The 15,234-nt window shown below is 26.2% G+C and overlaps 2 long non-coding RNA genes across 2 annotated transcripts; both read left to right on the plus strand.

The window, feature by feature from the left end:
• The first annotated feature begins 987 nt into the window (after nucleotides 1-987).
• LOC145831785 (uncharacterized) lies at nucleotides 988-3,898 on the plus strand. The gene is made up of 4 exons (XR_014369686.1): nucleotides 988-1,297; nucleotides 3,064-3,234; nucleotides 3,507-3,703; nucleotides 3,786-3,898. It is a non-coding gene; the product is annotated as an uncharacterized LOC145831785 (long non-coding RNA).
• Nucleotides 3,899-9,382: 5,484 nt separating this feature from the next.
• LOC145831786 (uncharacterized) lies at nucleotides 9,383-14,476 on the plus strand. Its single transcript, XR_014369687.1, has 7 exons — nucleotides 9,383-9,654; nucleotides 9,737-10,033; nucleotides 11,972-12,166; nucleotides 12,236-12,550; nucleotides 13,781-13,980; nucleotides 14,062-14,136; nucleotides 14,206-14,476. It is a non-coding gene; the product is annotated as an uncharacterized LOC145831786 (long non-coding RNA).
• The last annotated feature ends 758 nt before the right edge of the window (nucleotides 14,477-15,234 follow it).

Below are 15,234 nucleotides of genomic sequence, written 5' to 3' on the forward strand. Positions count from 1 at the left end.
TGTATAAAAGGTTACTTTATTCTTAATATTTATATATTCATTTTAAAACTTTTAAGCATATTTAATGAAAACAATTTTTTTCTACATCTATAGTTATTGAACATAAATGTTATACTTACAAACAATCTTTGCGAGCTAAATAAAAAAGAAAGATCTATGGAGCTTCCAAAATTAGGAATTCTGGATTATACCCTCTATTCAAAACAGTACGTATTATATTTGAAAAAATAAATGCTTTAAGTTTTTTACTTAAATTTTAAATATTTTTTGTGCAAATTAATCGTTTAAAACTTCAAAACATTATTGAACTATTCGTGTTTGTATTAAAATAAGTTTAACTGGTATATTTAAACAAAAAAAAAAATTAACATGTATTATAACTAAAAAAACTATCATTCAAAAGTTAAAGTTTCTCAAGTTAGATAAGTCAGTAGACTACTTATAGTAGTTTATTATTTAGTAAAAATTTAAATTTTAATGTTGCAAAAAAGTATTTTGTGCTAATTTATTTGTTTTGATTAAAAAGTTTATCTTAGTAAAATACTAACCTAAATTAATAAGAACGCCAAACGTTTTTTTTTGTTATTTACTACTTATCGAAATCAAATTGACACGTTTGTAAAGTTTTATAAATTTTGAAGAAAGTGGTTATCTTAAATTTTTAAAACATCTGCCAAATATCAATTTAGAAAATATACATTATGAACAATATGCTTACAAAACGAACTTATCAACATAGGAGTATTTTTATTGACAGATAAAGTTCGATAACAACTAACTGAAGCTGTTTTACGATACTTAAAAATTGTTTTTATTTGACAGAGATAACCAATATAAAATTTTATGTCTCTACAAATCGATCTAGATACAAAGCCGTCAAAAAACTAAACAAGTCTAATTATTCTATGCTAATATTTTATTAGAGTAATGTTTTGCGATTATTAATAAAAATCGAACTAAAAATCTAATTATTTTAGAATGTTTAGACTGCCAGATAGTTGCGGCTTGCGAGGTAATTTTCAACTAAATCATTTTGTTTTATACAATAGAAAAAGTGTAGTAAATAAATATTATTCTGTTTTTTTTTAAAGTCTACCTTTTATCATCGCTTTACTATTGCTTATTTTGTCGCACATTCGAATTGAAATTTGAGTTTTAATTTAAAAAAACAACTATTTTAAACAGTTAATCTAAAGGAGATTTTCTTTACGTGGGGTGCACTATGTACGGTTGTTCGTTAACAAATGGTCCTGAAATTATAAAAAGCTATTGGTTTCTGCATCAGATTAGAGACAGTGTTAGTTAAATTGAGTGCTTACCAACTAAAAATACTTGTTTTTGTACTTTCTTGCTAACTTTATTCCCAAAACTTGACTTTTAACATTCATCAACTTAATGTTTTACTTGAACATCTCATTTAAAGAACCTATTTAAAGAACCTTATTTAAAAAAAAAGGTTTCATAACTTCAGAAAGTTATAACAAATTTGAATTTAAAGCCCCAAAAAAAACTCAACATAAGTTTTTATAAAGGTAAAGTTTGCAAAAAGTTAAAGACCATATAATATTATAAAAACACTTGTGCTATGTACTTTAAAATATAATACTTATTTTTATCAAGATAACACTTAAAAAATTAATGTTAAAAGATAAGATACTAATATATAGAATATAAAGCTTTTATCAACTCCTTAAAGTTTATCAATGCAGATAATTCACTTTTAACTAATTATGTAGCATTATGTCATTTTTTACTTAAAATTATTAAAAAACTTTATTCTGTCATTAGTCAAGCTAAAAACTAGTGTTATTTAAAGTATTTTGAATTTCAATGTTTTACTAACGTTAATCAATTAGTCATGAGTGTACATTGAATATAAATTATGCCATATGTTATCTTTGTGGCTTGTCAGTACTTTTTATAATGTAAAGCCAGTATAAATGGTTTTTATTCTGCATAAAGTTAGCTAGCTATTTAAGTTTCTTAATTTTGCGTAGAAACGGGTTTTTGAAGATGAGCAGAAGTATAGTTTCTTTACTATATGTATTCTTTATACACAATATTTCATTTAATTTTCAAATCATAAACAACATTGTTAGTGAAGATTCGCTATATTTACAATTTTTGATAAGGTTAGACTTTTTTCCGCTGAAACCTTCTAATAGAAAGAATAGTTGATTTCCACAAAATTTATTATTATTTAAACAACTTTAATACTTTACAATAAATTAAGCAACACTTATTAGTTTAGAGTAAATATCTGTGTTATACCTTATTTTTAATAACTTTTGTGTAGATATTGTTACATATCAAACTTAAGAAGACATTTATATAATTTATTTTAACCTAGGTAGTTTAAAGTAAAATAGTAAATTTCTTTATGACTTTTAAAAGGATTTTAAAGGCTATACAAAATTAATTGTCGAACTTTAGTTATGAAAATTCTACTGAAACTTTAGTTTGATATAGTAGCTTTTAAGAATTAAAGTTTGTTTGGAACAAAAGTAAAAAAGACATTCAGGTTAATTTAAAAACATATTATTTTATAAAGTATTATACTGTTATAAATTTATATTTATATTATCTGTAAAAGAACGTGATTAAATCATGTTTGCTAACATAACGATAAAAAAAAATATTTATAGACAAAGTTAACTAAAACTAATAAATATTACTCGACCTTTCAAAGCATAAAAGTTAAGTTATTTAAATTTTTATAGCTGAATGTTAATAATTGTAATTATTTCATTGGTTATAATTACTTTTTACTAGTAAGACTTTTCTTAGTTCTTAAGCTTTACCGGATACGGAACAGTGAGAACAAGACAATGAATTGTGAAATATTCAGCTGAGAGAATTTTAAAACTGAACTATTCCAAAGATTTTTTGCCAATGTCTATCTCATTAAAAAACTTTACTAATGTTCATTTTGAATATTAAATGCACATGTAAAATAAAAGTTACCCTTTAAAAGCAACCAATTTTTTTGTGAATGATCTTGAAAAGTTAAAAGTTAGTAAAATGAGAAAAATAAAATTTTCTAAGCTGGAAATACTTTATTAGAGAGCGCGGTTGCCGGATAATATCACAACGGTTTGTTGCAATACGTGGCGGAAATTCAATTCAAGAATATTTCATCAGCGGTTAAATTGACAATTATATTAGCAGACCGTGTGTAGGTACTTCTTGTAATCCATTCTGTTGCTACGAAAAGAGCTAAAACTGGATAGTGAAGTTAGAGTTTCTTTAAAAATACTTAATAATATGTGTTTATATTATCAATTTTTATTTTATTTATATTTTGTGTGTTAGTCTAAAAAATCGATTTTTTTAGACCATTTATTAAACAAAACGTAACTTTTGTTAATCGAACAATGTTAAATCGTTACACTGATTTTTTATTTTACTAAATCTTTAGCTTTTTCTGGTTCAAAAGAAATTTATATTTATGAACAGTTTTGTATTTTCACGTGTCAATTAGTAATTTAAAGTGTAATGAAACACAGTACTGTTCGATGAGAACTCGATGAGTGGTCCGCTTCTGCAGCAAGTAATCACAACGTCCCTGCGACCAATCAGAACAACCCAAAAGGTTATCGACCAATGTTTAATCTGAGGCCATCGCGGATGGGTAAAGGTAGTCCAAGGGGTTACAAACTTGCCGCATGGATTACACATAACAGACATCCGGAGATTCAAACAAGTCAGTTTGGAAAGTTGTTAAACCTTGTGTTTAATTAAAAATTAAAGTGTTAAAAAACTAACTAAAAGATAAATGTTTACAGATCTCGGTCTAGGACCTCAAAGAGCGAAGGTCAATCGGTCGCCTCTCAAGTAGATGAAGAATATCAACTAGCTTTAAAAGTATCAACTACAACCCAGTCAACACTATCCTTCCACTTTTATACTAGCAAAGTGCGATATAAGTTCATCTCTTTACCACAAGTATGTACGGTTGTTCTTTTAAAACTGATCCGGAAGAAGAGCTGTTGATTTTTGCTTCAGATTACAGAGTTAGTTAAGTTAAGTATTTACAATTTATTTTTGCACTTTCTTGATAATTATATACCAAAAATTTGACTTTTATCATGTATAAACCAGTTTTGAGCTGTGTACTTTATCTATAGATACAAAATTAATATATTTTTAAAAAGCAGGTAAAATAAAAAATCGATTTTAAAATTGTAAAAAAAAAATCAATTCAAAGCCGCTCGTAATCAAAAAAACTCAACATAAGTTGTTATAAAGGTAAAGTTTACAAACAATTAAAGATCAAATAATATTTTTCAACACTTATAAAAAACACTTGTGCTATGTGCTTTAAAAGATAATACTTGTTATATCAAAACAACACTAAAAAAGTAATATTAAAAAGATATAAGATGAAATACTTATGTCTAGAATACAAAACTTTTATCAACTCCTTAAAGTTTATCAATGCAGATAAACTTTAAACTTCTTGTGTAACAGTTTGTCATATTTTACTAATAGTTATTAAACAAACCTTATTGTGTTATTAGTGAAATTTATAACTAATGAGTGTTATTTAAAGTATTTTGAATTTCGATGTTATACTAACGTTAATCAATTAGTCATGAGTGTACATTGAATATAAATTATGCCATATGTTATACTTGTGGCTTGTCAGTACTTTTTTATAATGTAAAAGCTGAATAAATTGTTTTTAATTCTTCATTAAGTTAGCTAGCTTTTTAAGTTTTTTAATTAAGCGTAAAACATGGGTTTTTGAAGGTAAGCTAAATTATAGTTTCTTTACTACAAGTTTTCTTTTATAAATATAGTTTTTTTTCCGTCGCATAAACAATATTGTTAGTGCAGATTTACTATGTTACTAAAATATAATAAGGTCAGTTTTTTTTTCGCTGAAACTTTTTAATAAGTAGAATAGTTGATTTGCAGATTTATTAATTATTATTTGAACAACTTTATTACTTACACCAAGTTAAGAAACATTTATTAGTTTAGACAAATGTCTGTGTTACACTTAATTTTCAATAATCTTTGTATAGATATTCTTATATAACAAAACTTAATAAAACTTTTATATTATTTTTTTTATCTAAGTAGTTGATAGAAAAATACTAAATATTTCTTTTATGACTTTTTAAAGGGTTTAAAAGGTTATAAAAATCTACGATGTTAATTATCAAAGTTTAGTTATGTAAATTTTATCGATTTTTTTTTGTAAAACATCTTTTGAGAATTAAAGTTTGACTAGTATAAAACTAAAAAAAAAATTAAGCTTAACTTAAACAAATAGTTTAAAAAAAAAGCTTTATTTATGTTTTATAAAATAGATTATATAACTCTATATCAAAAATTTTTTAACCATTAAGTTTACGTTAATAAATTCAATAAGTTTTTTTCTTAACATCAAGTTACCTATTTGAAATTTTATCTGTAAAAGCTACCTTTTTGAAATTTTATCTGTAAAAGCACGTTATTAAATCATGTTTACTAAAGATGACGATAAAAAAAGTTTATTTTCAGACTGAATAATATTACTTAACTTTTTCAAGAACAAAGTATAGTTATTAATATTTTTGTAGCTAAGTGTTAATAATTGTAATTATTTCATTGGTTATAATTACGTTTTATTAATAAAATTTTTTTTTAGTTCTTAAGCTTTAACGGATATGGAACAATGAGAAGAAGACAATGGATTGTGAAATATTCAGCTGAAAGAACTTTTTAATTGAACTATTTCCAAATAATTTTTTGCCAAGGTCTATCTCATTAAAAAATTTTACTAATGTTCATTTTAAATGTTAAGGGCACATGCAAAATAAAAGTTACCCTTTAAAAGCAACCAATTTTTTTGTGAACGTTTTTAAAAAGTATTAAAGTAACTAAAATCAGAATAATTAAGTTTTCTAAACAGGAAATACTTAATTAGAGAGCGCGGTTGCCGGATAATATCACAACGATTTGTTGCAATACGTGGCGGAAATTTAATTCAAGAATATTTCTCCAGCGGTTAAATTGACAGGTATAGTGAGTAGTCCTTGTATGTTCCCTTCTGTTGGTAAGAAAAGAGTTAAAACTGGACAGTAAAGTTAGACTTTCTATAAAAAAACTAAATAATCTATGTTTACGTTATTAGTTTTAGTTTTATTAATATTTTGTAGTTTAGTTAAAAAAAATCCAAATTTTTGGACCATTTATTAAATGAAATGTTACTTTTGTTAATCGTACAATGATAAATCGTTACACTGATTTTTTTTACTACAACTTTAAATTTTTCTGGCTCAAAAAGAAATTTATATTTATGAACAGCTTTGTATTTTCAAGTTCAATTAGTAATTTAAATTGTAATGAAACACAGTACTGTTCGCTGAGAACTCGGTGAGTGATCCGCTTCTGCAGCAAGTAATCACAAAGTCCCTGCGACCCAACAAAACAATCCGAAAAGTTATCGACCAATGTTTAATCCGAGGCCACTTGGATGGGTAGAGGTTGTCCAAGGGGTTACAAACTTGCCGCATGGATTACACATAACAGACATCCGGAGATTTAAACAAGTCAGTTTGGAAAGTTGTTAAATCTTGTGTTTAATTAAAAATAAAAGTGTTCAAAAACTAACTAAAAGATAAATGTTTACAGACCTCAGTCTAGGACTTCAAGGTAAATCGGTCGCCTCTCAAGTGGATGAAGCATATCAACCAGCTTCAAAAGTATCAACTACAACCCGGTCAGCCATCCCAACAGTTTACTAGCAACAATCCCGGTTATTAGCAAGGTGGTTACCAACAATGACATAAAAAATTTCGGAGTATTACTAAAACCAATACTGCAATCTAAAAAACACCATCTTTCCACTTTTATACAGGCAAAGTGCGATATGAGTTCATCTCTTTACCATAAGCGACAACAACAGTATGAATTAGAACAAGAAAGTTGGTCAATAAAGAAGAGCAATGTACGTTTTTTGAGTTTTAATAATTACTATTTTTTGATAGTTTTTATTAGTATGTAATAGATCTGAACCCATTGTACTTTCTGTTATTTTATATTAGCTTTTTAAATATAATATTGTTAAGTTGTACTAGTCAAATTCTTTATAAGAGCTTTTATACTTTTTATCATAATTTTTTAATAGTTTATCCCAAGAAGATCTTATTTATATTGGGTGACCCATGTACGTTGTTTGTTTGAAACTGGTCCGGAATAAAAACAATTGATTTTGTTTCAGATTACAGAGTTAGTTAAATAAGTATTTACAATTTATTTTTGCACTTTCTTGATAATTTTATTCCAAAAATTTGAATTTTATCATGTAAAAACCAGTTTTTGAGTTGTGCACTTTATCTATAGATACAAAATTTATATATTTAAAAAAGTAGGTATAATAAAAGATAAAGTTTACAAACAATTAAAGATCAAAGAATATTTTTCAATTTTTATAAAAACCACTTGTGCTATGTACTTTAAAAGATAATACTTGTTTTATCAAAACAACACTAAAAAATAATATTTAAAAGATATAAGATAAAATACTTATGTCTAGAATACAAAGCTTTTATCAACTCCTTAAAGTTTGTCAATGTAGATAAATTTTAAGCTTCTTATGTAACACTTTGTCATATTTTACGAATAGTTATTAAATAAACCTTATTATGTTACTAGTGAAACTTAAAACTAACGTGCTTTATTTAAAGTATTTTGGATTTCAATGTTTTACTAATGTTAATCAATTAGTCATGAGTGTACATTGAATATAAAATATGCCATATGTTATCTTTGTGGCTCGTCAGTACTTTTTTATAATGTAAAAGCAGTATAAATGGCTTTTACTCTGCAAAAAGTAAGCTGGCTTTTTAAGTTACTTAATTACAGTTTTCGTAGAACATGGATTTTTGAAGATAAGCTAAATTATAGTTTCTTTACTGTAAGTATTATTTATATTTTTTTTTTATTTTTTCTATCGCATAAACAATACTGTTAGTGCAGATTTACTATGTTATTAATATATAATAAGATCAGTTTTTTTTCCGCTGAAACTTTTTCGTAAGTAGCATAGTTGATTTGCAGATTTATTGATTATTATTTTAACAACTTTATAACTTACAACAAGTTAAGCAACATTTTTTAGTTTAGACAAATGTCTGTGTTACACCTAAATTTCAATAATATTTGTATAGATATTGTTAAATATCAAACGTATAAAACATTTACATATATATTTTTTTAACCTAAGTAGTTAAAACTAAAAAAGTAAATTTATTTTATTAATTTTAAAAGGATTTTAAATGCTATACAAACCGACAACATTAGTCGTCGAACTTTAGCTTTGTAAGTTCTATTGAAACTTTTAATTAACATAAAAAAAATCAAGAGTTAAAGTTTGATTGGAATAGAATTTAAAAAAACATTCAGGTTAATTCACAAAAGTAGTATTTTATTAAGTTTTTTTTTTATAAATAAAACATTTAACTCTATTCAAAAAGTATATGAACCATAAAGTTTACGTTAAGTAAATTATTTGAGTTTTTTATTCACAATAAGTTACACATTAAAATATTATCTGTAAAAGAACGTGATTAAATCATGTTTACTAAACATAATGATAAAAATAATATTTTTAGACAAAACTAAATATAACTAACAAATGTTACTCGACTATTACAAAGCATAAAAGTAAAGTTATTAGTATTTTTATAGCTAAGTTTTAATAACTAACAGTGATTTCTTTTGCTTAATTAATTTTTATTGTTAACACTTTAGTTTTTTAAATTATTTGTTCTTAAGCTTTACCGGATATGAAACAGTGAGAACAAGACAATGCATTAAGAAAACTTCAGCTGAAAGAACTTTCTTATTATACTATTTCCAAATATTTTTTTCCAAGGTTTATATCATTAAAAAACTTTACTTATGTTCATTTTAAATATTAAATGCACATGCAAAACAAAAGTTACCCTTTAAAAGCAACCAATTTTTTTGTAAATGTTCTTGAAAAGTTAAAAGTAAGTAAAATCAGAAAAATTAAATTTTCTAAACTGGAAATGATTTATTAGAGAGCGCGGTTGCCGGATAATATCACAACGGTTTGTTGCAATACGTGGCGGAAATTTAATTCAAGAATATTTCCCCAGCAATTAAATTGACAATTATAATGGCTGCCTGTGTGTGGGTAGTTCTTGTATGACAATCAATTCTGTTGCTACAAAAAAAGCTAAAACTGGATAGTGAAGTTAGAGTTTCTGTAAAAAAACAGAATAATATATGTTTAAATTATCAATTTTTATTTTATTAATGTTTTGTATGTTAGTTTAAAAAGATCCAGTTTTTTTAGACTATTTATTGAACAAAATGTAACTTTCGTTAATCGAACAATGTTAAATCGTTACACTGATTTTTTTTTTACTAAAACTTTAACTTTTTCTGGTTTGAAAGAAATTTATATTTATGAACAGCTTTGTACTTTCAAGTTACAATTAGTAATTTAAATTGTAATGAAACACAGTGATACGCTTCTGCAGCAAGTAATCACAACGTCCCTGCGACCCAATGAAACAACCCGAAAGGTTATCGACCAATGTTTAATCCGAGGCCTTTGCGGATGGGTAAAGGTTGTCCAAGGGGTATTGATTCACCGCCTATAACATAACAAACATCCAGAGATTTAAACAAGTAAGTTTGGAAAGTTGTTAAATCTTGTGTTTAATTAAAAATTAAAGTGTTAAAAAACTAACTAAAAGATAAATGTTTTCAGACCTCCACCTTGATAATCGAAAGTAAATCGGTCGCCTCTCAAGTGGATGAAGAATATCAACCAGCTTCAAAAGTATCAACTGCAACCCGGTCAGCCACCCCAACGTGGTGGTTACTAGCAGCAACCCGGTTATTAGCAAGGTGGTTACCAAGAGTGACATAAAAAATTTCGGAGTATGACTAAAGTCAATACTGCAAGCTAGCAAACAGAATCCTTCCACTTCCATACTAGCGGAATGTATTATAAGTCCATCTCTTCACCAAAAACGACAACAACTTTATGAATGAGAACAAGAAGGTTGGTTAATAAAGAAGAGCAATGTACGTTTTTTGAGTGTTAATAATTACTTTTTTTGATAGTTTTTATTAGTATTTAATAGATCTGAACCCATTGTACTTTCTGTTATTTTATATTAGCTTTTTAAATATAATATTGTTAAGTTGTACTAGTCAAATTCTTTATAAGAGCTTTTATACTTTTTATTATAATTTTTTAATAGTTTATCCCAAGAAGATTTTATTTATATTGGGTGACCCATGTACGTTGTTTGTTTAAAACTGATCCGGAAAAAAAACAATTGATTTTTGTTTCAGATTACAGAGTTAGTTTAATAAGTATTTACAATTTAATTTTGCACTTTCTTGATAATTTTATTCCAAATAAGTTGAATTTTATCATGTAAAAACCAGTTTTTGAGTTGTGCACTTTATCTATAGATACAAAACTGATGTATTTTAAAAAGGTAGGTATAATAAAAATATATTTTAAAATTGTTTAAAAAAAATCAATTCAAAGCCGCTAATAATCAAAAAAACTCAACATAAGTTGTTATAAAGGTAAAGTTTACAAACAATTAAAGATCAAAGAATATTTTTCAATTTTTATAAAAACCACTTGTGCTATATACTTTAAAAGATAATACTTGTTTTATCAAAACAACACTAAAAAAATAATATCTAAAAGATATAAGATAAAATACTTATGTCTAGAATACAAAGCTTTTATCAACTCCTTAAAGTTTGTCAATGCAGATAAACTTTAAGCTTCTTATGTAACACTTTGTCATATTTTACGAATAGTTATTAAATAAACCTTATTATGTTACTAGTGAAACTTCAAACTAACGTGCTTTATTTAAAGTATTTTGGATTACAATGTTTTACTAATGTTAATCAATTGGTCATGAGTGTACATTGAATATAAACTATACCATATGTTATCTTTGTGGCTTGTCAGTAATTTTGTATAATGTAAAAGCAGTATAAATGGTTTTTACTCTGCATAAAGTAAGCTGGCTTTTTATGTTACTTAATTACAGTTTTTGTAGAACATGGGTTTTTAAAGATAAGCTAAATTATAGTTTCTTTACTGTAAGTATTATTTATATAAATTTTTTATTTTTTCTATCGCATAAACAATACTGTTAGTGCAGATTTACTATGTTATTAATATGTAATAAGATCAGTTTTTTTTCCGCTGAAATTTTTTAGTAAGTAGCATAGTTGATTTGCAGATTTATTGATTATTATTTTAACAACTTAATAATTTACAACAAGTTAAACAACATTTTTTAGTTTAGACTAAAGTATGTGTTACACCTAATTTTCAATAATATTTGTATAGATATTCTTGTATAACAAACGTAATAAAACATTTATATATTTTTGTTTTTACCTAAGTAGTTGATAGAAAAATAGTAAATTTATTTTATGACTTTTAAAAGAGTTTAAAAGGCTATAACAACCTACGATGTTAATTATCGAAGTTTAGTTGTGTAAAATTTATTGATTTTGTTATTTAAAACATCTTTTGAGAATTAAAGTTTGACTATTATAAAAAATAAAAAGAGATTGAAGTTAATTTAAACAAATAGTTTCTAGTAAAAGAACTTTTATTTATGTTGTATAAAATAGATTATATAACTCTATTTAAAAATTTATGAACCATTAAGTAAACGTGAATAAATTTAATAAGTTTTTTTTTCTTAATATCAGGTTACCTATTTGAAATTTTATCTGTAAAAGTACGTTTTTTAATCATGTTTACTAAAGTTTACGCTTTTTTAGACCATCTATCCAATAAAATGTAACTTTTGTTAATCGAACAATGTTAAATCGTTACACTGATTTATTTTTACTAAAACTTCAACTTTTACTGGTTCGAAAGAAATTTATATTCATGAACAGTTTTGTAATTTCACGTTCAATTAGTAATTTAAATTGTAATGAAACACAGTACTGTTCGATGAAAACTCGGTGAGTGATTCGCTTCTGCAGCAAGTAATCACAACGTCCCTGCGACCCAATGAAACAACCCGAAAGGTTATCGACCATGTTTAATCCGAGGCCATCTTGGATGGGTAAATGTAGTCCAAGGGGTGTTAACTTGCCGTCTAGATCGCACATAACAGACATCCGGAGATTTAAACAAGTAAGTTTGGAACGGTAATAAAAATTGTGTTTAGTAAAAAAAAAATAACTGAAAGATAAATGTTTTCAGACCTCCACCTCGATAACTGAAGGGAAATTTGGTCGGCTCTCAAGTTGATAAAGAATATTAACCAGCTTTATCAACTACAACTCGGTCAGCCATCGCAACTGGGTGTTTACTAGCAGCAACCCGGTTATTAGCAAGGTGGTTACCAACAGTGACATAAAATATTTCGGAGTATGACTAAAGCCAATACTGCAAGCTAGCAAACAGAATCCTTCCACTTCCATACTAGAGAAATGCTATATAAGTTCATCTCTTTACCAAAAGTGACAACAACACTATGAATGAGAACAAGAAAGTTGGTTAATAAAGAAGAGCAATGTACGTTTTTTGAGTGTTAATAATTACATTTTTTAATAATTTTTATTAGTATGTAATAGATCTGAACCCATTGTACTTTCTGTTATTTTATATTAGCTTTTTAAATATAATATTGTTAAGTTGTACTAGTCAAATTCTTTATACGAGCTTTTATACTTTTTGTTATAATTTTTTAATAGTTTGTCCCAAGAAGATTTTATTTATATCGGGTGACCCATGTACGGTTGTTTGTTTGAAACTTATCCGGAAAAAAAAGCTATTGATATTTACTTCAGATTACAGAGCTAGTTAAATTAAGTATTTACAATTTATTTTTGCACTTTCTTGTTAATTTTATTCCAAATAAGTTGAATTTTATCATGTATAAACCAGTTTTTGAGTTGTGCACTTTATCTATAGATACAAAATTTATATATTTAAAAAAAGTAGGTATAATAAAAAAATTTTTTTTTAATTGTTAAAATAATCAACTCAAAGCCTCTCGTAATTAAAAAAACTCAAAATAAGTTGTTATAAAGGTAAAGTTTACAAACAATTAAAGATCAAAGAATATTTTTCAATTTTTATAAAAACCACTTGTCCTATGTACTTTAAAATATAATATTTGTTTGATCAAAACAACACTAAAAAAGTAATATTTAAAAGATATAAGATAAAATACTTATGTATAGAATACAAAGCTTTTATCAATTCCTTAAATTTTATCAATGCAGATAAACTTTAAACTTCTTATGTAACAGTTTGTCATATTTTACTAATAGTTATTAAACAAACTTTATTATGTTATTAGTGAAACTTACAACTAACGTGTTTTATCTAATTATTTTGGATTTCAATGTTTTACTAACGTTAATCATTTACTCATGAGTGTACATTGAATATAAATTGTGCCATATGTTATCTTTTTGGCTCGTCAGTACTTTTTTATAATGTATAAGCAGTATAAATGGTTTTTACTCTGCATAAAGTTAGCTGGCTTTTTAAGTTTCTTAATTTAGCGTAGAACATGGGTTTTTGAAGACAAACAAAATTATAGTTTTTTAACTATAATTATTCTTTTATATACATAGTTTTATTTTCCATCGCTTAAACAATACTGTTAGTGCAGATTTACTATGTTATTAATATTAAAAAAAAAACAACTAACATTGGTTCAAAAGAAAATTATATTTATGAACAGTTTTGTACTTTCAAGTTTCAATTAGTAATTTAAATTGTAATGAAACACAGTACTGTTCGATGAGAACTCGGTGAGTGATCCGCTTCTGCAGCAAGTAATCACAAAGTCCCTGCGACCCAACAAAACAACCCGAAAGGTTATCGACCATGTTTAATCCGAGGTCACCTTGGATGGGAAAAGGCTGTTCAATTACAAAAAAAGTTATTAATTTACCGCCTATAACATAACAAACATCCAGAGATTTAAACAAGTAAGTTTGGAAAGTTGTTAAATCTTGTGTTTAAATAAAATTAAAGTGTTAAAAAACTAACTAAAAGATAAATGTTTACAGACCTCAGACCTCCACCTTGATAATCGAAGGGAAATTTGGTCAAATTTGGAAACAGACATTCGGAGATTTAAACAAGTAAGTTGGGAAAGTTAATAAAAATTGTGTTTAGTAAAAATAAAATAACTGAAAGATAAATGTTCACAGACTTCCACCTTGATAATCGAAGGTAAATCGATTGCCTCTTAAGTGGATGAAGAATATCAACCAGCTTCAAAAGTATCAACCCGGTCAGCCACCCCAACGGGATGGTTACTAGCAACAACCCCGGTTATTAGCAATGTGATTACCAACAGCAACAAGGTGGTTTCTTAAATTTGGAGCTTGATGTGATCCCACAACCCAAGCTAGGAACCAAAGACCCTCCTGTACCAGCGAATTGCGATATGACGTCACAATACTGACAAAAGCGTCTGCAACACGGTAGAGAGCGAGAAGGTTTGTTAAAAAAAATTGTAATGTTCATGTTTTTGGTGTCAACTATTTTATTCTTATATTTTTATCGTTTTTATTAGTGTGTTCTATATCTGCACCCCTATTACTTTTTGTAGTTTCATCTTAGCTTTTAATTTTATAATAGTAAGGTTTTACTTATCAAATTCTTCACAAGTCTTAAAAATTTTTTTGTTTACTTTTCAAAAATAAATTTATTTTTTAGATATGACCAATTACACTAACTACAAAGCCTTTGGGTAATCCCCAAATGCAGACCTCCGGGTCTCCCATTTTTTGCTGGTAACTACGGATCATTAGCTGCAAGAGGTTTCTATGGAAACACGCCTACAACCCTCCGCAGTGATCATTTTTCGAATCGATATTGAAATCATTATAAGATTAAAATGTTTTATAAAAATTTAAAAACGTTTGAAAATCTACAAACACCAAAACGTTAATCATTTTTTTATAAAAATGAAAAATTACTTATAGCATTATCTTTCTTTTTTAATGTTGTAAGTTATTTACCGTTTTAAAATATTACGTTTTTTCTCTTTTTTTCTTTTATGTGCTAGTGTAATTTTGAAAAACAAAAATTAAACTTAAAAAGATATTGTTTAATGCCTAATGTAATAAGCTGCTTAGTGCAAAGAAAACTTATTATTACATTTTGTAGAAGTTTTCAATGTTAAAAACATTTTTTGTTCAATAAAATTTAACTAATAAACTTAATAAACAATC

This window comes from Thalia democratica, chromosome 3 (genome assembly GCF_965202585.1).
Source record: "Thalia democratica chromosome 3, ktThaDemo2.hap1.1, whole genome shotgun sequence".
Classification (NCBI taxonomy): Eukaryota; Metazoa; Chordata; class Thaliacea; order Salpida; family Salpidae; genus Thalia; species Thalia democratica.